At 33.7% G+C, this 24,057-nt stretch overlaps 1 long non-coding RNA gene across 1 annotated transcript in view; it reads left to right on the top strand.

Moving 5' to 3' along the window:
• The window catches only part of LOC129798529 (uncharacterized), a 68,641-nt gene extending 64,081 nt beyond the window's left edge, over positions 1-4,560 (top strand). The window contains exon 3 of the long non-coding RNA XR_008751426.1: positions 4,320-4,560. This is a non-coding gene — a long non-coding RNA (uncharacterized LOC129798529). The remainder of the gene's footprint in view (positions 1-4,319) is intronic.
• Positions 4,561-24,057: the final 19,497 nt, after the last annotated feature.

The following is a 24,057-nucleotide window of genomic DNA, read 5'->3' as shown; positions in this document are numbered from 1 at the left end:
ATTTTAAATTCCTGTGAGATAATTTGTAAAGTTACAATTTCGATAATAAAATACAATCTCAGATGACTTTTCTCACTTCGAAACTCATTCGAATCGGTCAATTGAAAACCAAGGTTTAATGTAGGAATAAATTTGGAATGATTTTAGTGAAAACGTGATACCCGACCGATCAATAGAGTCCTGTTTAATTTGTCGAAGAGAGAAGACGTACTTTTTCAATTATGAATTACATTTTAAGAATTAAAATCGTTCCCATAGAAGTGTTTTCCCTTAATATCTCCCTTTTCCCGAATCTTACATTAATGTCTTTAATCGTGTAGCCACAGAGAGTATTCCGTATTTACAAGGATAAGAGAACTTTAGACCAGAGATTTAGCCCCTTTAGTCCAGTTCCCGAATTTTTCGCAATTCCTAATAACAAGCAATGGCCTTAATTCTGAGACCAAGATCAAGATCAAGATTTCAAGCTGTCAAATATTTCCAAGATCAAGATTTCATATTCTGACGCGAAACATTAATGGAACCTAAAATGTCTTAGCTAAGAACCAAGATTTCAAGATTTTCCACACTTAACGACACGTCACTTCTGACAGAAATCTTCATCTCTTTGCCGAATTTGTTGAAATTTCGCCGTATAAATTTGAAAAATTAATTATATGTTGCATAATACAGATTTAAAATCATATTTATGTGCTTCTTTCTAAATTACATACATCATGATCGTATAAAATGAAAAGGAAGTGTGTTACCACTAACTAAGACTTGTGAGAAAGTGCGGGAATTTGATTGAAAGTTCAATTTAATCTCACATAAATTTCGCTAGTTTTGAAAAAAAAATCGTTCGAATTTGGGAGGTGAGAAGTGTCAAAAATACCCCCCGAGCGTTCGAATTTAGAAGATTCTACTGTATTTGGAAGCAAATCGTACAGCTGTAAATGGAAACGTCAAAATTTTGTTAGAAGTGTAATTTTTACGACAATTGCTCCCAATGTAGAGGGCTCCACAGGTCATTCAATAAGTCCAGGATCACACAGAAATGGCGTCACTACTGCAAAAAGATCTTGAATACATCTCCAATCAATCGTTTTTCAAATAAAACGTGTTAAACTTTGACAGCAATTGATCAAGATACAAGAATGATACTGACTAGCAGAGACTCGAAAAAGATGTCAATATTTCAGAAAATGTCGAAAAATCAATGATATTTTCTATTGAACGACCCTAAAATGAAATTAAGTGTTCTACCTAAGATATCAAGGATGTCGTATGATCGTTTGTACAACATCCTTCATGATATTTTGTGTATGGAGAACTTCTTCTTCAATCGCCATATTCGCAAGACGCAAAGGGGTAACATTACAACTAATTTTCGGCAGTATCGACTGTCGATTCTGCAAAACTTAAACGATAAGTGCATATTTTGTAGTTAATATAGATATTTATCAACAGTCACATTCTTTTAAAAATGTCACAATAAATGGTTCAACAAGGCATTAAACGTTGATATTCACTTAATCTATCACATATAAATTTATAAATAATTTATAAATTATTCGATAGTATTGAAAAGTTATCATTCCACCCCAGGACTCAAAGGGGTTGTATCCGAAGGGATAGTTCACCGACTAGCAGCGTTATTCAAATGATGAACTATTATCTAAAATAATGGAAAATTTTGGAGTTTTCGAAAGCTTCAATTTTAGATAGGATAAAAATATTGGATAATCGTTGAAAATGCTATCGATTTTATCGGCGTTTTCTTGTTAAGTATAATCAAATTTGTTCAAAAATATTTCTTTTTCTTATTTTAATGATTTATTGAATGACCTGTTAATAATGTTTTTTAAAGTGAAAGGTTAAAAGGACTCTGAGGGTATTTCTCAACCGATTGCGACAAGTTTGGATTCATTGGAAAGGTCTTAAAGTCCGAGGCAAACCTCAACCTTTACATACCGGTAATGAACTGGTAATGGTTATAAACCGATAATTAGTATTTATCTGAAATTCAATTGCGTTACTCTTAAGTTTTTTTTTGGCGATATTTTACATTATTTATAAATCGGCTATGAACCTGTAAACGTTTTAAACAAACATATGATCATCATCATCATTATCATTTTCAACCGCATATCCTTATTGGCGTCGCGGGTTCATGACATCCAAATTAGCAGCATATGCTTGTCGATCCTCCGCCACTTCAGTAACATGTTCGGGTTCGATCCCAAGACGTTCCAAGGCAAGATTCTGAATTTGATTCAGCCGGGTTCCGGTCAAAATCCCGAAAGCCAAAATTCAAGATTCTTAAAAGTGTCATAGCTACTCCCACGATTGCACCCGCGCTTTCTGGAGGTAAAGGAAAATCTTCTGTGTCTTGGAAAATTATTCTAAACATTTTACATATATACAGTCAAAATACTTTGCAAAATGTTCAAACTCAACTTCTAGAAAGCTGGAACCAAGCGCCTGGCAAGTTGGCCTTTTTATATATGGAGCTATTTGAAGCCAATTCCTAAATTGATCTCGGACTCATCTCACAGTGCTCCGAGGAAAAAATTTATTTAACCAAAAATTTAGTGTATTTATCCCTCCATACGGAAAGGTATCTTATAATACGGAAAAACTTCTCACTTATTAAATATTTAGCATAATGGTAGCGAGTGCAAAAAAATTCCCATGTAAATTTAAATCGAAGTATGAGAAAGTGGCTTCAAATTTCAGGCAACTTGCCAGGGGGTTGACTGGAACGGTTTACCTGCCTGAACGCCCCACTTTCCCCTATTTATTATTTACAAATAGATTTGTTTTAATCACTTTCCAATCAAATTTAAGGGCTTAAAATATGGTATTCTGTGAAATGAATATTGGTATTAAATATTCAACAAACTACTTACTGATTTACTAACTTCCTAACGTCCTAACTTACTTATTCAGAGCTTGAATGTTGTTGCACATGGACCACAATTTGTGGTAAAACATGAATAGTATAAACGGTAATAAATACTGAATTTATCAATTTATATTTATAGAAAAATCCTTTGAAAATTAGAATTATTATGAGAAAAAGAAATCATGAATGTGAATTTATGGTAGAACATGTTTTTTTTTTCCTGCCAAAAGGAACTCATTCCTTAAATATTCTGTCGTGTTGTATATCTTTTGTGAAACTTTCCGAAAAAGACCCTGAATGCTGAAAAAAGGCATTCAATATATAGAAAATGAAGAGAGAACGAAATAGAAATTCATAAGATTGTGATGCTAATCTTGTGAATTGGCTGGTGAAAAGGTAGAGGAGGGAAAGAGGCAGAAAAAATGTGATTTTCCCATTCCTTCTGGTGCGCTTCTCCAGCTGCCCAGTCTCTTGGTTATTCAATATTAATCTCTCTTGTGCTTAAGATTACCTGCAAGGTGAACTTGAAAGTGGATCTTGAGACATGTGAAAACAATTGCTCTGGGAGATGAAGAATTTGTCTGGGGGACAAGAGTGTTTGAGTAGCAATTGGGAAAAGTTGAGGAAGCTCATATTAGATAAAATTGAGCTAGGTGAAGAGAGATAGAGAAATCATGGTTGTTGATGATTTAGACCGGGAAGGAAAATTCACCGGCTGGAAGGCTCAAAGGAATTAATTTGCTCATTAAAATAAGATGCACTTGTGGATGGGTTAAAGTGGGTACAAGTGATAAAATTACAGAGGCGGCCATCAATGGGGATAACAAGGCGCTCAAGCAATATATGAAATGCAATGGTTTGGAGAGGAAGTGCCGTTCATTTATTTAATTATAGCATTTTGTTGAGCATTATTACAACGTGTCTTGCCTTCTGTCTCTCTCGCGGGCTTTATCGCTGAATCACAATTCTTCTCTATATATACTTTTTTTTCTGGCCAACTTCACCAGAGATCATGGATAATCTTTTCGCGTTTGTCTCGCGAGCATAGCCAAGTTGTAATTTAATCTCTCTTTCTGTGTCACACACAGAAAATTGGATTAATCTCTTGTTCCAGGAGCAGCTATTGAAATTTTTGTATTCATCTGAAAAAGCTGTAAAGTATATCAAAGATTATGCTATATGTTCTTGCAATTCATTTTAATTAATGATCAAAGGAGATCCATCCCGGGAATTTAATCTTCCACTTGAATAACACATGATAAAACTGACAATGGAATCACATGTTTTCCTTTTGGGAAGATGAATAAGAAAATAGCTTTTTACAGAAAAAAAATCTTCTTAGGGATTATGTACCATGATTTACGATGATCCATCCGCATATCATTTTTGTCATTAATGCAAATGACTTAAAGATATTTTCTATTTATTCCAGAACGTTGTGCGTCATGTGGGAATAAAATTTTCAACTGCCCGTAAGCAGCGGCACTACAAGAGGCCACAAATAATTCCAGGAGTGTCCTTTTCCTGGGAGAGAAGATCCGACAAGAAAAATTGACCTGGCAGTGGTTTAGGGCGTCAATTTGCACAATGCGGAACTCTCTTTGAGGTTTCTGGATCTTTTGTCGGTTTCTTTACAATAAGAACGAGGCCAGGATCACTGGATTGTTTCCATCAACAATTCAACAAGGTGAGTGATATATATCTTTTTCATTGGTCTATGATTTATTTTCATTGTGCGATCGTTAGGAAATGTTTTGATTTGATCCGACTTTGGGCCTCTAATTAGCAGTATTTTAGATTATTTGAAGTAAAATTGGGAAGGATTCGGACAGTCTATTATTCAATTATTCTTTATTCAGGAAATATTTCGATATTACATATAGTCTTTTTCAGGACAGAAATAATCATAACAAATTTTTTAGTATACATATAATTTTTTTACCGATTTTGGCAACTGTTTTTACACCTTTAACTTAAATCTTCAAATTTTCTTTAGATTACTCGTTTTAAAAACCTTGTTTTTTAATTCAAAAAGTTCAGGACAAAAGTTCTCTATCTCGTACAACACACCATTTCATCTTTATCCGAGACACTTTCTGCTTTTTTAAACAGAGTGAAAAAATTAGCTTCATAAGCTTGATTTCTTGTTAATTATTTATTTATTACAGTACGTTCCAGATTAAAAAAATATGAAATGTTCGTAGCCAGATTGTGTGCGAAAATTCAAAGCCTTCCCTTATGCGTTACTCTCAAGAATTATAGCCTAAAAACTAAAAATTTCTTTCTTTCGAAAAATCGCATATAAAATCGCAGCATTATACTTACAACTGTTTAGTCAGTGTATATGCCAGCAACTTAAACGGATAATCGGATAATCATCATGATGCAATTTTTCTAGTAGGGATGAAAATATTTAAAAAAAACCTTTGCTGTGGGATAAAAGAAAATACGTCGAAAGTTGGCAAAAATACTTATTAAACGATTTGATGGTGGTCAGTACAGTTGATGCACTAAAATGAATGCTGCAGTGATCTTTCATGTGACTGAATATCAAACAGTTTCGACAATATTAGAATCCAGTCCAGTAAAGCTTACTGAATGAAATTCGAAAACCTTTAAAGCCAGAAAAATGCCTGGTGACCTAAAGGGACACTTGCATCAAAGAGCTAGTGCTCTACCACTTGACCATTGAGTGCCCCAACAAATGAGAGTTAGGGTAAAATTTGGAATGCGGGACAGTTTGGAAAGTGGGACCAAACATTATGGAAAGTGGGACACCTCCCTAAAAACTTAATAATAAATCAATTAATTTTTTTTAATTTTCAATGAAACGATTATTAATCCTAATTTTGTGATTATTTGAGAAGTTAAAAACGTAAAAAACGTTAATTTATAGTCAAAGAGTGACTTGGAAAAAGGATTTTAAAAATGTATTACATGCGTCATTTTCTTAACCTTAACACGGGAGTTGTCATCTTCTCTGTTTCTTATGGAAGTTGCTAAGAAAATATCAAAGTGTTTTACTTGATTTTTCGGTATAATTTGTGACATATTACTAAATTCGTAGTGAAATTCTAAGGACATACATCTATTTAAAAGGTGAATAAAAATATTTGTGAAATATTAGTGTTAAAAGGAGAAAAAAGTGATTTAATTTCATGTTGCATTCAAAACAAGTTTTATGAAATCTTGGACAAGTTAATTCTGTGAATGAATTTGGTCTAAATTTGGTTTAGAGATCCTTAATTATCCGAAGAAATGGTGGCAACAGCAGTAGCAGCTGTTCAGGAGGAAATCCCCTGGAGAAAGGCTGTCAAAACACCTTCCAGATTCAAGACAACTTTGTTTGACAGAGTGGTTAGTAAAAATCGTAAAAAACCCCTAGGGAAGGAATCCCCGTAAAAACCCTTGAAGCCTCTGCAATACTCCCAAAGCAAATTGTAAAAAGTTGATGTATTTGATAATTTAAATAATCCATTTTATCTTCGGTGGGCGATCCATCCTGTAAATCAAACGGTCCGAGCTTTATTGCTGATAATGTGCTTGGGACTTCAACAAAAATCTCCTTAAAGTAATTTTCGATCTCCCACGCAGCTGCATATATTCGCTAAAGACATGAAATCTAATTACATTTGTTTGAGTGTAAAGTTTTACACTTAAGCTTATAATTCAGTAGGGCAACGATTATACATATATACTGCATTGGGATTCGAGAAGCAGAGCATCTAAATTTTAGTAACATTTAAGTATTTTAATTACTTTGGTGATTCAATTTGGTTAATTCCCGTTTTAATTGTTGAATTCTATGCTCTGTATTTCAAAAAGAACATATTCATAAAACAAAACGATTTATGCTTTTTCGTAATCATCCATTGTCCGCAGTAGAGTAAGATGGGGTAACTTAGAATTATGTATATATTTTGGAATTGTAAAATTTTCTCGCTGTTTGAGAAGTACAAGACTTTACATTCGAGAGTACTTCTTCGTTGTTTTTTCCTTTTGCGTCCAAGACAGTAAGGAAAACTCTAAGTTCCAAATAAAACATGATTCCAAATTACCCCATCTTACAGGCTAAAAACAGGCTAAAATTTTGATGAGTGTTAAACTAACCCCAAACCGACCCCTCTTATAGTTGCAATTGTATTATGCATTGTTCGGAAGAATTATAACCTAAATAAAAGAAATCGTTTTCATGCGGTAAGTCGCATATAAAATTGCAGCAATTCTTACAACTCTTGAGGTAGGCTTCAATGTGGAGTAAAGGCAAATGCAGCAAAAGTTGACAAAAATATTCGTTAAACAGTTTGGTGGTGTTCAGTACAGTTGATGCATTTGGGATGAATAACGTTGCAATGGTCTTTCATGTGACTTAATGTCAAACAGTCTCGACAATAGTTTGATTTTCGTAAACACATGAGATATAATAATAATAATAGTGGCACAACGTTCCATAGCGGAACTTAGGCCTTCCCGCAAGGTAAGTTATTATTTTTTTTGTTATACAGGGACGGGGTTGTCAGTCATTTGCCTCTTAGAATCTAGTCAAGCAAAGGTCACTTGCTGCAATTCAATTCAAACACCTTTAACGCCAGAAAAAATCCTGGTGACCTAAAGAGAATTCGATCCTGGGACACTTACATCAAAGAGCGAGTCATTTACCACTTGACTCATTGAGTTCCACAACAAATGAAAAAGTTGACTGTTGCACCATCTTCAAGAAAATTTCCCCACATTTCCCCTATTCGACTTGAAAGTAGATAAGGGTCCCGTTTTCCCTCTAATATTCTTTCTCCTCTCTGTATCGAATGGCTGTGCTACTGTGGAAAATCAGTGCCGATCGTGGATGAGATCGGGTATTTTCTACAGGAGTTCCGGCCCTGTCCAAAAATGCCATCTTTACACGTCTACACGACTTAGTTACTATTTTTAAAAGCTCCGTTTTATCTTCGGCTTCTCTTACCTTGCGTTTGAAATTTCAACAAAAATCCCCACAAAGGACTTGGGACATGAAATCCAAGTATATTTGTTTGAGCGTAAGGTTTTGCACTTAAGCCTATAATTCAGGAGTGTAACGCTTATACAACTATACCGCCTTGGGATTCGACAAGCAGATCATTTAAAGTTTAGTAATACTTAAATATTTTATTCAATTCGGTTAAAAAAAACATTTATAAAACAAAACCATTTATGCTTTTTCGTAATCATTCATTCTCTGCAGTATTAGTATCAAATTTCTATGCAAGTCGAGAGCCGCTTTACTAAATGTCAGCGATAGAAAACAGGTTAAAATTTCGATGAGTGTTAAAGGACCGACAAGAATATTGAAATCAGTGGCTCTCTTGGGATTAATTTTAATGTTCTCTCCTCACCTTAACTTGATCTTCTCAAAGTTGCCATTATAATTGTGTCATGAGGTGAGAAGGCTCGAGAGCAGATGGAGTGTAGAAAATCCATTGGGAGGCGCTCTGATTTCGGAAGAGTTCAAAGACTACAAAATATTCTCTTGGTCTCTATCTGTTTCATCTTCAACATCATCACCTTATTATGAATTTTCCACGGATTCTCATTCAGTTTTTTTTCTGTTCTTTTCCTTTTGTCTGTTCCTGATCAATTTCATACCAACTAGTAATTGGATTTCCCACTGAGAGTGGGTGTTAAGATCACAATTCATTCTTTGTTCCTCATTCCATTCTTCTGTCTTATGATATAATATCATGTGGTTTATGTGGTTCTTTTGGCTTTCATCCCCGCGATAGATTGCTTTTTATAGTGGAAAAGTTCTGCATTTGCATTTTTGCTGGCTGAGAAGAAAGTTTGTGCAAGTTTTATTTTCTGTGCCATCTCGTCAAATTTTAACTTACATGATTATCTCACAAGTTTTACGATATAAGAAAGATTTTATGTATATTGATAGAATCTTTTTGGGTTGGAGAATTAATCGTAATTTAATTCGATTGAATTGATCTTTCAGTTTTGATGTATCAACAATAACATTATCATTATCTAGATGGTGTATCTAGTTTTTTTTTCTCTTGATTCTTTTCCTGTAATCTTATGCGTTCTTTCTCAAAGCTTCATCTCGAGTGGTTTGACTTTAGGGGCAATTTAGTATAATTGAATTTTCTAATTCTTCTCTTTCACTCTCTTGCACGCGGTCACCTGGAGGAGAAAAGGTGTTGCATGGAAAATTAGTGTGCTACACCTTCTTGGAGAAGAGGTGGTGCATAAAGTTTGTATCTTGAAATGCATCAAATGTGTCCCTTTCCCGGAGATTTTATAATTTATGTAAATTATCCCCCATTTGCTCTCAATAAACTTTTACCATTTTTTTTACCTTCTAAACTTTGGATTGAAGGAGAAAAGGTGGTTTTTAGAAATGCCGACAGAATGCAATTCACAACACAAAACGAAGAATGAAATGCATTTTCATCTTTCTAATCTTCAAAGGTCTTTTTTTTGGTGTGATTCCTTCTAATCACACCTATTGTAATCCTCGGATTTTCTCAAAGTGCTCCGATCGAGCTGAAATTCACAGGGTATATGTTTTAAACATCTCTGATGCCGAAAATCATAAGCCGCCCCAAGCGGCATTTGATATCTAAATAATGTATGTCTCAAATGTAACCAACATATTTTCAACGTAATCAAGCTATTACTAAAAAATATAATGTATGAACATTATGAAGGTATATTATCTGAAAATTATGTGCGTTGTATGCTATAAAAATAACTTAACTAAAAAATGTATAGAAAATATCAGTTATTTTCGATTAATATGAATAATACGTTTTATTTGATGAATTCGAGTTAATATGTTGGTATTACCCCTCAAAATTATGACTACATGTTTTTATAATCCATAAATAAGTCATAATATAATCCATTTTTGAGTGAAAATGTGTAAATCTATGTCGAAAATATCGAAAGTATAATTACTTTACATATTCTTGCTGTTATGTTCACATAATGTCGTTAAATCGTATGAACATCATGTTTTGATATATTTTAGTTACATTTGTTCCGTAAAGGAGACAAGTTATGTCCAATTTGTGTTCTTTTTATATAACAGTGCCAGTTTGTCAAAATCTGCTTTATTTACTAATCAGAGATACATCTCTGAGTTTAGATTTGTGAAAAAAGTGATGTGATTCACAAAATTAGAGTATGAAAGTGGATCAATGTCATCAGTAGAGTGGAGTACTGAGTTAGAAGTGATAAAATTTAGCAAGATAAGGAAAATTCACGGATAAATAGTCATTTAATACTGTGTTTGTTTGCTAAAATTTTCTTTCTTTAATTGCAGTGTGTAGCGGGAGTGAAAGCGTTAGAACCCACTTTTCTAATCATTTGTTGTAAAACTGAGTTGCAGAAAATGTGCCCAGAAATGTCGAAAAAGTTCACCAAAATCATAAAATTGGCCTGTTTTGACACTTGATGTTGTGTAGTTACATTATTGTTGTAAAGCATCTGTATTGTAAATATACTGTACGCCATAATATAGATAAAATAACAAAAATGTGTAAAGACGTATTTTCTTCCGCATTTCACGCTGTATCAGGTTATAATATCTTAATTTTATTTTATTGGAACTGAAATAGGATTATGGCGTGGAAAATTACAGAAAATAGGTGATGGCAAACTCAATTTAATGGAAAAGTATGCAAAAAACATTGACGAGCACCGATATTTGTCCAGAATTGTGTTTAAAGTGATGTATTCTATCAATAGACTCAATAAAAACCTGAGATCTATAAGTTTTTTTTTAATGATATGCTGGAAAAAGCAATAAAACCACACAATTTTATTTTCTTTAATTTCTCAGCTTTCTATTACGAATTTCAAGTCGGGAATGTAATATTGTTCACTAAAATTGTATCCTCTAACGGAAAACACTCATTGCATTAAAGTTTCATACGCGATAAAAGTGCACGAGGCATACAAAATGTTACTGAATTGTTGAGGACAAATAATAATTGATTCGAGGAAAATATTTGAGTAAGTTTTAAAGAAAAATTCCAAAGAAATGACAGCTCTTCAGCCGATAGTTATAATACTGACATTACTGAGTGATTATATTTTGTTCAGTCATAATCGATACATTTTGCCGTACATAATGCCGTGATTATACATAAAATAAAAAGTTGTTATATTTTGGATGTAAAAATTCCCCATTCACCCGAATATGAACCTCTTTTATACGGTTATATAGAAGAAATTTGTAAAGTCTTCGCCATTATTTTCGTATAGATGTCAGACATCTCTACTCATTTATAGCGATAAATGCTCCTTTTTCGGGTCCGGCTGCCGTCCGGCCGTCCGTAGTACGCAATATCTCTGGTTTGGATAGAGATATCTTCATAATTCTTTTTTTAAATATATCTACGCGCGCGTTCGACGATTTCTGTCTGATTAGTTTTTTGAAAAACCGGTTCTAAACCGGTTAAAAATCACGTTTTGTAGTTTATCTCGAAATCTAAGCATGCGATTTTGAATTTTTTATGTTTATCTTGTAGTCCAGAAAATTTAGACCAATTAAAAAAAAGAAATTAAGACATTCGTCGAACGGTTCTCGAGATATTTCACTTTAAAGATTTCAATTTTAAGAAAATGTGCTATTAGCGTCAGGCGGGAAAAAAAGCGGGAGAAACGGCGTCGGACAAGCTTTCCCCATATATATATAGCAATTTCTCTATCTCAATTCTATCTTACATAGTTTCCGAGATAATCGACTTTAAAGATTTTCAGACACTTTTATGCATTTCTCATCCAATTTTTTTCATTTTTAAGTGAAATTTTGCACATATCAAGCCTGAAAGGGGCTCTACATGGACGTAAAGTTTGAGGCCTCTATCTCTCATAGTTTCCGAGATAATCGACTTTAAAGATTTTCAGACACTTTTATGCATTTCTCATACAATTTTATGTATAAATATCGTTCGAGTTTGCCACAATCCGAATTTGCAACGCAGGAATCGCACCTCTATAAGCTGATCTAGGCTTATCACTGGCTTTTTTACATGTTGAAGGGGGCAACATAAGCGCAAAGTGGGTGTGAAATGGAGGTAAAGAAAAAATCATAAAAATTCTTATAACTTGCCTTTTATGCTATCTTGCATTTTTATGATCATCGAGATTTGTCTTCCTTTTTTTCTACCACTATTAATCGATTTGATGGAGAGAAATGATTATTGAATTCTTTTTCTATGCCCTTTTAATCCGCATCTCAATAAGTATTACCTGGATTCTATTGATAAATTTGCTATGGTACTTCCCTCTGGAATCTATTCTTGCGAGTCACTTTAATAAAAATTTTTCCATATGGCCGAAGAGTGCATAAGAGAGTATAAATTTTTATTTTGTCATCTCAGGTGTTAATCTTATAAAGTAAAAGGCTGAAGTTCATTCATAATGCTCGTGTGAAGCTCAAAGGCCACTCCTTTGGAGGTATTTTTTGCATTAATCCAAACAATTGGCTTGAATGAGAGGGAAGGAGAGAGAAAATGTGCGAATGAGAAGTATTTATGTGATGAAAAATGAAATGAATGAGTGCTAATGAACATTTAAATGTTGTGTTATTCGCTTTGATATAAGAAGAAAAAGAAGGATTCCTTTGGTAACTTCTTTTGCTTTGATTTTAAATTTGATGGTAAAACAGAATATTACCAAAGCCTCAACGTCATATAGATGTACAATCTGTATTTTAGTAGAAAAACCAACACTGTTCTCAAACTGTTCTTAAATTCTGTTCCCAATCCCTATTGCATTTTGCGTCTCGACTGAGAACTTGCACCAAACTCAGGTATTTCATTGAAGAATTTTCTCATTGAATCTCCAAGATTTTCCACTTGGCGGTTTTCCTTTCATTTCAACAAAACTAATTTGCCAGGCAAAACTCATTATTGCAGGTTGACAGTGAAAAAAGAGGCAATAAAATTGTCAATAGTGCAATAAATTTATTAATATGCAAAGTATATGACGGTTTTTTTACCATACGCAATTTTGCATGCAACATTTATCCATGGTGACTTTTTTGTCTGTTTTTTTTCTGCAATTTCTCAAGTAATTTGCATAGACAAAACAAGTTTTCTTCTTTTTAGCTTTTTCAATATAAAATTTTGCTCATGGGGACGCTCTTACAAAACGTGCTTCTTTATCTTAGGTTTTCCCGCGTAATAAAAACTGTTATGTGATTTTCTCTAATTGTGCAATTTTTCCTAGAGAGAAATCCTTTGGTTTATGGTTAATTGTGCGTAATGCGAAAGGACTAAATCTTTAGCTAAATTCAAAGAATTGTATGAGATGCTCAGAACAAACAAAGTCTGGCTTCTATGCATATCTCCCCATAAAAAACTCTTCCCGAAGGAAATTTCATCAGGGGATTTTCTAGAAATTTCTCCAGGTATCAAAGGAATTTTCCTCCACACTGGGAGAAATCCGAAAAAGTTAAAATAACACTCCAGAAAAGTTAATTTTACCCTGAAGTATTGATCCAAAATCGGTGTAAATATTACGATTTTTAGGTGTGTTGGGGGTTAAAGTTACCCTTATTCATGTTATTTTTACCCTTAAAAAGGTGTAAAATTAACATTAGAAAATGTTGATATATTTTTACAACTAAAAAGTGTTAAAGTTAAGAGGAAAAAATGTTAATCGCACCCTCTTTTTTCCTCAGTGCACAAGTCTCCAAGATTACCCATCATAGAACTTGGAGTGAAATTGCTCGAGGAATTATCCACTACAGAGTGGAAATTTCCCAAGTATATCACAGGGGTTTCCATTGGAACTTCCTAGGGAATTCCAATGGAATTCGTAAAGAAATTTCTATGTGAAATTTCCATTATCGTTCTCTAGGATTTCCCACCGAAATTTCGATATTTACGTCAGGATTTTCCTCCCAAAAAACCTCCGACGATTTCAACAACGACAATTAAGGTGAAATCTCTGGAAAAATTACCGCGCTGAGATGTCGACATTTTCCAAAGAGATCCCTTTAAATTTCCTTGGAAAAATTCCCTAGGAAAATTTGGTTGGCTCGCAGTGAATTCCCGATGAATTCGAGGGGAAATTTTATGGGGAAGTTTCTACTGGCATTATTGAGGATTTAAAGTTGAAATTTCCTTCTAGTGATTGGAAAATTCTCTGGCCATTCCTAGAGGATTCCTCCAAATTTTCCGAGGAGAAATCTTCGAATTTTCTAGATGATTGTAGAAGATTTCTCAGAGAAATCGAGGGGAAAATTCTCCGTGGAATAGGAAAATTCCTATCGGAAATACTTGAAAATTCCGTGGCGAATTCAGGGGAAATTCTGGGGGAAATTCTATAAAAGGTAAGCTTATACTTCGGGCGAGATGGTTTTCTGGTTTTTCCGATCTTTCCCGAAGAGTTCCTAGGGATTTCTTTGAGGATAGTCATCTAGTTTTTCCAAACCCTGACTTTTTCAGGGGAGTTCACGGGTATATTCCTGGGTAACATATCTGAGTTTTCCTCACCATTCTCTGAAAGTTCCCTGGGATTTCCTTAAGAAAAGTCCCCGTTTTGATGTGCCATATTACCGGGGATTTCTCAAGAAAAGCTTAAGGAATCTTCTTCCTTGAGGTGGAAAAGATTCCTTAGGAAGTTGCGTTAAATGCCAATTCAGCTTTGTTTGCTCTCCGTCATTTCCTATATCACTTAAATTTATTAAAATCCATGTGTTTTAAGGTTATCTCAAAATTTGCCCTAGCAATTTCATTCATTTTCGGATATATTGTATAGCTAATCCTGGAAAACTGGAAAACTGGAAAACTAGTTATTTTGATTTTTTGAAGATTATAGGTTAATCACTTCAGAGTGGCTTAATTTTCAATGGAATCACTGAAGTTTAGATATTTTGGAAATGTTTTTAAATTTCCAAAACGGTTTCATCGGTCTCAGTCGTTAATGAATCGGTAAAATGCCCGTAAGTTATTGACTTTTCTCGAATTTGCTTTTTTATTTGTCCACAGGCTTGATACTCATGCTAAAACTCATGCTCATTAAATAAATTTATTCAGTATTAAATCGGTATGTACCCGAAAACCATGTAAAAAAGACAATTCTGGGAGAGCTCTTTGCCGTGAGTTCAAGCATTCTGCAAAGCTGAAACGCTTTGCCTACTTCTTTGATTTTATTTAATTTTGCTTTTTCTGCAAAAAAACATATCCTTTAAATTCAGAAAATATTTTCCAAAATAAAATAATAATGGTTAGCCGAGACACGTACCAGATGATAGTACAAAATAAATTATTATCGCATATTTAGTTAATTATGAGTTATTTTCGAAGAATTATCAAGTTATATCAACTGATTCAGACGGGTAGAAGATAAGGAATACAATGAAATGCTCTTCTATTTTTCTTTAGTTAGAACAATGAAGAAAACGCTGAATTCAACCTTACCTTATTCTACTTTAAAGGTTCTAAAATCTAAAATATAGCTCCCTTTAATTTCCAAAGAACCGATATGATTAATAACTCTTAAAACACATCTTTCTTACTTCAACAAACCTTGAAACGAATGCTACCAATCCCGAAAGGGAATAAAATAATTTAAGATGATGGGTGTTATTGGATTGAATGGTTTGTGTCTCGGCTTAAATCGAAAATTTCACCATCTACTTTTTTATATACATATTTTTACACATTTTTTCACACAAATATTCTTTACATAATTTAGTTTAATTTAAAAATTTCTTATATCAGTGATAGAAAAGTGTTTCACTTATTTCTATAATATGTCTTAGCTAACCCTTTAGCAATTAAATATTTCCCTTTAGAACTTTTTATAATTTTGATACGTCTCAAAAGGCTCTTTCTTACCGAATTTGTATGCACTAATTTTCTTGTCCATTTCCCTGACATTTTACCCAACATCTCTTCAATCCATAAGGCCGGTGTGCAAAAAAGGAAAAGGTGTTTATTGTCTCTCGATCTCGTGAAGGAATTTGAGCGTTGTGTGAGTTTGTATGAAGGCTGGAAAAAAGGAGGGAGGCTCATTGCACAAATGATTATGCATCCATTCATTGAACGCAGTGTCCGGTACATATTCCAGATGTTCACAATGAATAATTTTTGCTTCCCTTTTTGTTTTTCTCTGGTTTTTTTTTACTTTTACCCCGCTCTTACCCGCGTTTCTGCGATGCTCTTTTTATGCTCGTTCCTCTTGCACCTTGTTTTTTTTTTTAGTCCAAGCACACGAGAGAATTGCAACAATTTCACATACGAGAGGCACAAACATCATTCAAATGATTTTGTGTGCTGCATTAAATCTGGTTGGGTGTTTGTGATGTCAGAGAAAGAGGAAAATGCGGAGTGGAAAAAGGAGGGAAATGAGGATGGATGCAAGGAGATTGCGAGTGAAATTGAAGGGGTGGAGTATGCTTCTTTGAGAACTTGTCTTATAACCATCTTTTTGCTCTCTTTATTCCATCAGCATCTTCATGGGTGCAGGGACCCATGCAGAAAAATCGCCGTGTGATTACTAAGTTTACTGGGGAGAGACCACGAGCATATTATGTTGATAGTGGCTGTCGAAAGAAGATGCGGTAAAAAAGTTTAATTATTTAATTAATATTTGCTGGTGGAATTTAACTGTTTGTTGGCATCCATTTTTTTTTCTTTACTTCTCTTCTCTCCAAATACCATTTCTTCTGCAATTTCCTCCCGCGTGACGCTGATTGCCTTCTCTCCTTTCTTGCCTTTTGGATGATTCACTCGCAAGATGTGTTCCACATGACAGAAGCAATAAACACCACACATTAGGATTGTGCTGCATTTTTGTTGATATCATGCGAATGTTCGCTTTTTCTCATTAAGACTAAAGCACACTGAACGACAAAAGAAGATGGTTTTAAGCCAAGACACATTTCAGCTAAGACATAGTTCAGAATACCGTTCTGTTACAAATCCATTATATTCTCTCGAATTACAGTTCTTTTTCATGAGATCCCTTATCTTCTGTTTTTCATCAAAATAGAGATAAAACTGCCATACATGGTGTGAATCTCAGCTATTATAAATAGAATCGTTGGTTTGTTTCTGTACTTTTATAATGATAATCGGTGATGGTCTAAAATCACTTTAGCATTAATTTGAAATTAAACAGTAATTGAAATGGAAAAGTCTATCTTTTATTTTTTTCTAAAATGTGTCTTAGCTAACCTTTCAGCAATCAATTATTTACCGATTAATCGATAGTGTCTATAGTGAATATTCGTATACAAATAGGAAAATTTGTCGTAAAATTTTGTCATTTGTTCGTACAGTTTTGTTTGGAAGACAAAACTTTACGAAAAAGCTTTGATCATCTCGTGTGGGAGATCCCGTCCTTCTCCTAGTCCTCTTAATCTCAATGGTGAAATTATCCCTTACGTCCATAAGGCTAAAAATCTTGGAGTCATTTTCAACGATTATTTGGCCTGGGACGATCATATCTCCTACATCAGTAGGAGAGTGAACTTTTCCCTCTATACACTTAGAAGACATCAATTCTTCATCCCTCAGGATATTCGGCTACTTTTAGTTCGTGCCCTGCTCCTTCCTCTTTTTTCCTATGGTGCTGAGTTATTTTTCTCGTGCGATAAAGCCTCGCTTCGGCGACTGACCGTAACTTTTAATAATTGCATTCGTTTCATTTTTTCACTTCGTCCTTACGACCATGTCTCTCATTATCATACTGTAGTATTGGGGCAATCTTTCCCACTCTTCCTGCAGTCACGAGCAGTCGATTTTTTATGTCGGGTGCTTCAATGCGGTCAGCCTGGTTATCTGGCTGAACTACTGCAGCCGGGCTCGTCTACCAGGTCTTCCTGTCTCGTCGTCCCCAGGTCGGGGAGCCGCATTCTTCATTGCTCACTCTTTGTCATGGGGGTGACTCTCTGGAATGAGCTACCCAGAGAGAAGAGGCAGCGGCTCATTCGATCCTTCATGTCATCTTGACTGCTTTTCTTTGGTTTTTTTTTTCTTCTCTTTTTTCTTTCAATTTTGTACAGTACATACTTTTTGCTTTTTGTTTTGCTCAGATGGCTTATACAACCTACGAAGGAGCATTTCCACCGTTTGGCTCTGGAGGTTGGTCACCAACACTAAGACGGCGGTGGACGCTAACCTTATTTTAAACCGTTTATAACTCTTTGTGCTTTCAAGAGAACTTTTCTCAATAGCACTCATTTTTATTAATAAATAAATAAATAAAAAAAATAAACTTTTACGAACAAATGATTGTAAAAAAAAAACATGATGGTCATCAAACTATCATGTTACGACTGAGCGGTTATACAAATTTTTAAGAACTGTTTAATAGGGTTATGCAATTCACGAAACTTTCGTTAGTGTTCTTTAGAATGAAAAACATTTACAAATATCTAAAATATTTACAATCTGTTTAAACATGTTGACACTTATGGAATGCTACTGTACTGGTATTTTACTGCTCGAACTCCACAGAGCAGTATATACAGTGGCGGTCAAAATAATAGAATCAGCTCCTCAAAGACCACTATTTTACCTTCGTTTATTTATTTTACATTTGTTTATTCCTATTCGTTAAAATAATTTTGATATAGAAATGTTCAAATAAGGTAAAGTACCCTATGTCGACCACTTCAAGATAGATTTTGTGAAGAACTTATAAAAAAAAACAGTTATAATTTATATGTTTTGACAGGGTTTTTACCTAAAACTATAGAATAGATCTTTATCTATTTAATTCTGAACTTCATTTAGCTATAATATAATTTAAAATTATAAAAAAATCATAATGGTTCAAAAATGCGACGTGTTCCTATATTCGACCACCCATTTTTTCTTAAAATTAAATAAACCACAAAACTATGAAATAATTAATTTAACTTAGGCTTTTTGTACACTTCACGGATAACACTTAAAATTAAGAATTCATTAAAATAAAATAGGAAAACACACTTTTAGGAATTGTTGCAAAATAGAACAATATTTAAGTGAAAAAAGCTTCACTTACTATGATTCGTCGACCGGTAGAATTGTGGAACATCATATTTGATACACCTTCAAGTTTAAGACTCAAAATATTAATATTTAACTTAATCATAGAACTAAAATTGATGCACAGAACAATAGATAAAGTCCTTGACTTCCGATTATACTAAAAATTTAAATTTTCTAGTAATCTTTAAGGGTAATATTGAAATAATTCCTTAAGAAAAAAGTCAAGGATATCAAGAAGCATGCCATAATTCACTGGAATATTGCGAATTTTTATTTAAGAAATTACTTTCATGCTTTGCATTTTTATTATTTTTTCAGTCATTAATGGTCAATTTTTACAAATTTCCAACTGATTCATATTATTTATGAAATAATTGACTTGATGATAATAAACTATTCGCTAAATATTATTGCAAAAATAAATAAATTGAATAAATATTTCTATCGGTCGATTTGAGGAACCCAGAGTGGTCGAGTCGAGAGACGGTGGAGACGGTCGACTTGAAGATACTTAGCTTAATTACCTTACGTCAAATATGTATGGTTTTGGCCGCTAGAGGTCTATATTTTTCACAGAATAGATCAATAGTAAAATTTGGTTTGAACAACACGATAGGACCACCTTCATTTAAATTAAAGAATGTGGTCTATGAATATAATAAGTTTAAATAAAGCCATATTTAGAAACCATAAATTAATTTTCCAATTTTTTTGGCCGAACTGAATTTCACTATTGACGTATTCTGTGTAAAATAGAGACATCTAGCGGTCAAAACAACCCTTATTCTACAATTCTAATAATTTGAAGATTTCTACTTCAGAATTATATCAACAAATTGGTAAAAAATACAAAAGATAAAAAAATATAAGCTTTGCAATGTAATTCTATTATTTTGGCCGCCACTGTATAATCCCTCTGTCACGCTGTTTGTCAGTCTGTCCGTCCGGCTGTCGCCATTTCTAGAGGCTAAACGATTAGAGATAACAACTTGGACCTATGGGGGACCCATGAGTCGACCCAAGAATCATTAACATTTTTAGATTTGGCGGCGGACATTTGACCATGTGCGAAAATAGTGTTGAATTATTCCTAAAAACGGTTTTCAAAGTCAAAGGATAAAAAAGCTCTAGAGAGCACATTTATCAGGATAATGTGATCATTTTTGGACTCGTTGGAAAGGTCTTGGAATTTCCGACAAAACTGAGCCGTTTCTAATCGGTTTTGAACCGATAATGAACCAGTACATAACCGATAACTAATTTTTATATAAAATTCAATTTAATTACTCTTGAGGTGTATTTTGAGAAATACTTTGAGTGATTTATAAATGAGTTCAAATCGGTCGAGAACCGGTAATGAACCGGTTATAAACCGATCAGTAATTTTTGTCCATAAATCAAATTTATTGGTCTTAAAACTATTTTAAGGAAACTTTTGAGTGATTTATAAATCGGTTTATCGGTTTAAGTTTGTTGAGAACCGGTAAGTTACGAGTTCGAGCATTTCGCTAAGTCTGTGACGCTTTGCCACCCCTTTGTGGTTTAGCCAGGGGCCTCTCGACGCTTCATTTATCCATACGGTTTTGCATAGATGCACTGAAGACTATTGGCAACTTTTTTCCCAAAGAGAATTGACTTATCAGTCTGGTATATTTCGAAATTATGCATTAAAAGCTATCTAAAAATACATATTTCATAATGTTTGCCGGAATAATACAAGAACTACGAGTAAATTTGTTTAACTCGCGGTGCAATATCTTCAAAATTTTTACAAGGAAAAGTGAAAAATGGCTTCACTTTTTATTAGGGTTGATGGGCCCCTGGTTTAGCAATCAAAATTGAACTCTTTCTAGCAAACCTTTAGCGGACGATATGTTTTAGCCATTATATCCTCAACTTCTTGTACATAGAAATGCATTCGTGATAACCATTTTGATTCTCTCTGCATATTTTTTTGTCTCTTTCACCCACAACACGCAAAATTATTAAGAATTCTCTTTAAGACGTCTCTAAAGATGAGCAGAGAAAAAATTGTACATCAACCTGGAAACTCGCGCCGGTATTTAATGTTTTCACATTTTTTTTGCATTCATTTTCTCATCCAATCTTTAGGTATTTTGCCATCCACTTTTGTAACGCTTTGATAGCAAATTTAATAATGTTTTCATGTGTATTTAAATGAGAGAGGTGGTGGCTCTATAATGGCAGGCGAGTGCAACATCAACCGGTGAAATAAATTAATTTATTAGTTCTTGTGTGTTGCATGCAACTATTTCTATGATGTTGGATTTCGCAGAAAAAAAGAAGAAGATAAAACGCCGATGAAGAAGATTAATATCTTATTATTAAAAAAAAACACATACACGGGAAAAAATCTTTCAATGCGCGTTCTTTCTAACATTGTCATCTACATTCTTAGACAAAATGATTCTTTTTTTTTGCTCTTTTAGCATTCACAAAGTTGTTTTAAATTAATCTTATGTCTCCCATTACTTTTCATTCCATGTTATTTCTCGCACAATTCTTTCCCATCACAATCATCAAACAAATTACTTGTTAAATGACTAATTTATATTTATTGTATTTTATTCGTTTGTCATGTTCAACATTTTCAAAATAATAATTTTGAAGAAATAAAAAAAAAACACCCAATGTAATTTGTCGTGTGACACAAACAAAAATCTTCCAGTGTGTCACTAAAATATCTTGCGGGAATATCTTGCAAAATATCCACCTCACAGCTGCATAGATTATTTTTATCCGCGTCAAATGCAAATATTATTTGCGTGTTTTTCATCATCCTACGTTTCGATGTGATTTTCCCGCGCAAAATTGTCAAGAGTTCATTGAGGAAAAAAAAATGGCATACAGAGACAAAACGGATGGGTGGGATTGAAGACAATTGAGGAGGAATATTGAGGGATTGTTGCAATAAAAAGACAAAATGCGTAACTCGCACTCTGCAAATTGCAATAACGTGGGACTTTTCCTTGCGGACCGCAAAAAGGCGAAATGTCTTTGTCTGCTAATATTACAGCAAGTGCACTTGGTATTATAAACTTTTGTACAAAAAAAATCTGTATTTAAAGAAATGTGGTTTATTTAATGTTTAATTTGTATGCACTTGTTAATAAACTATTCAATTACTTCCAAAATGGAGTAAAATTGTGGTTAAGGGGTTACATGGGTCTCTAACTACCCCCTGGCAAAAGTTTTTTTTTATATGGAGGAGCTGTTTGAAGTCAACTCATAAATTGCTTCCAAACTCAGCTTATACTTCAAGTTCCGAAAAACTTTTTAGATGAAAATATAGAATATTTATCCCTCTTTACAAGGCACAGAGTCCTGTGTACAAGGCACACCTCAATTGTGACATATATCGTATAACTGTCACGAGTGCAGAAAAATTTCCATACGAATCTGTATGTGAATGTGAGAAAGTGGCTTCAACTTTGAAGGCCCTTGTTAGGGAGTAGGTTTCTAAGGTCAAAAAATACAGTAGAGTCTCGCTATAGGCCATCGCTCTATAGTCCACAATTTATTGACCGTTGATTTCAAAACACTGATTTTAAGTTAGGTTATGTTTTTTAGTATGCGACACGCATAATTATTTTAATATTTTTGGCAAACTTTATTAAGTAGTTGTGATAATTGTGATCCACAATGAAGAGAGCAAGAACAAGTATCACAATCGCAAAGAAAGTGGAAACCGTCGAGCAATTTCAATACTAAAAATCGTTGATAATTTTAAAAAATTACATGAACTATAGTGCGACCCAAGTGTCAAATTTGAAACCAAATATGGACTATAGCGAGACTCTACTGTAGGCCTTTTTTCTGATAATAATTTATTGTATAGAAAATATTTTAGAAATTCCAACTTTTGGGATATGAAAGAATAACCTTAGAACAAAATTTAAAAAAAATTGAAAAATTTTGACCGTTAGCTGATTTTCGGAACCATTCCCCAAAAAAACAGACCTTGCGGTAGGTAGGATTTCTCCAAGTCGGTTCATCTGAAATCAAAAGACCGAATATACTCTGTTAGAGGATTAGTTGGATCCGTAGATAAACGAAGGATTTTTGAATAAAACAAAATTTGGATTTTTGGCAAAAGTTTTTGTATAAAAGTATCAATTTTATCCGATTTTTCAACACATTTTGTATTGTAAAAATGGTTCTGATTAAAGGAAGTGCAAATCCTTCGTTCAAAGACTAGATAATACTTCTCAAAATAAGTATGCAAAATTTCAAAAAGATCGGTTCAGTTGACTCTGAGTAATCTTGTAAAACTGTGTTTTGAGAAAAAACGCGTTTAATGTTTTACAACTAGGGGAAAGTGACCATGCTTGATACTGTAAAATGATGTCCAAGGTTTGTGATTATTTTCTGATTAACACACAAACCGAAGCGATTCTTCCACTATGACAAAAAAATGTCTTACTTATTAGGTTCATAATCCAACCTCAAATAGTTCCTGGAAACCCTTAGATTTTCCTCAAGAAGAAAATGGAAATTCAGTGGCGATTTTTATACAAGTTGGGTCCGGGGCCTTCCTGTATAATAATTGATTCGACAATTCGGAGGCCCATTTTCACTGCAAAAAATTCAATGGATACAAAAAATTGCACATCAATATTTAGACGGAACTCTAATCTATCTGCTTAAGTCGTTTGTAAGACTGGTTATTAGTTTTAAAATCACTTTTATGTAATTTTTCTAAGCCATGTTTTTATGACATTAGGGCGCTAGCGAAAAGCATTTTTTCACTTTGAGTCCATGAAAATGTCATTCTGCAACCTTAAAATTCAGGCAACAGGGTTGAAGATTATGTCAATTGTCGATAAAATTGGCGGATTGCAATATGTGTAATTATGAAATAATCACATCTAATGATATAGTTGCCACATTAAAATTATCATTCATGGACCCTTCTTAGAATATAGGATGGACACAAGTAGAATTTATGAATTTGTTACCACCCACAAAAACAGTGTCCACCAATTAAAAATATTTTTACATAAATATTAGTATTGATGAACCCTCTATGTGCCTATGATAGTAGTTTTCCTGTACAGCGACATTAATTAAGAAATACTTATGAAATATCATGTATCAAAATTACAGTTTTGGGCCTATTTTTGATTTTTGCTTCCCGAAACTAGGAAAAAAGAGCTAGGTTCCTAATTT

The sequence above is a fragment of the Phlebotomus papatasi genome, chromosome 1 (genome assembly GCF_024763615.1).
Source record: "Phlebotomus papatasi isolate M1 chromosome 1, Ppap_2.1, whole genome shotgun sequence".
In the NCBI taxonomy this organism is placed as follows: Eukaryota; Metazoa; Arthropoda; class Insecta; order Diptera; family Psychodidae; genus Phlebotomus; species Phlebotomus papatasi.
This window is presented reverse-complemented; position numbering and strand designations above follow the sequence as displayed.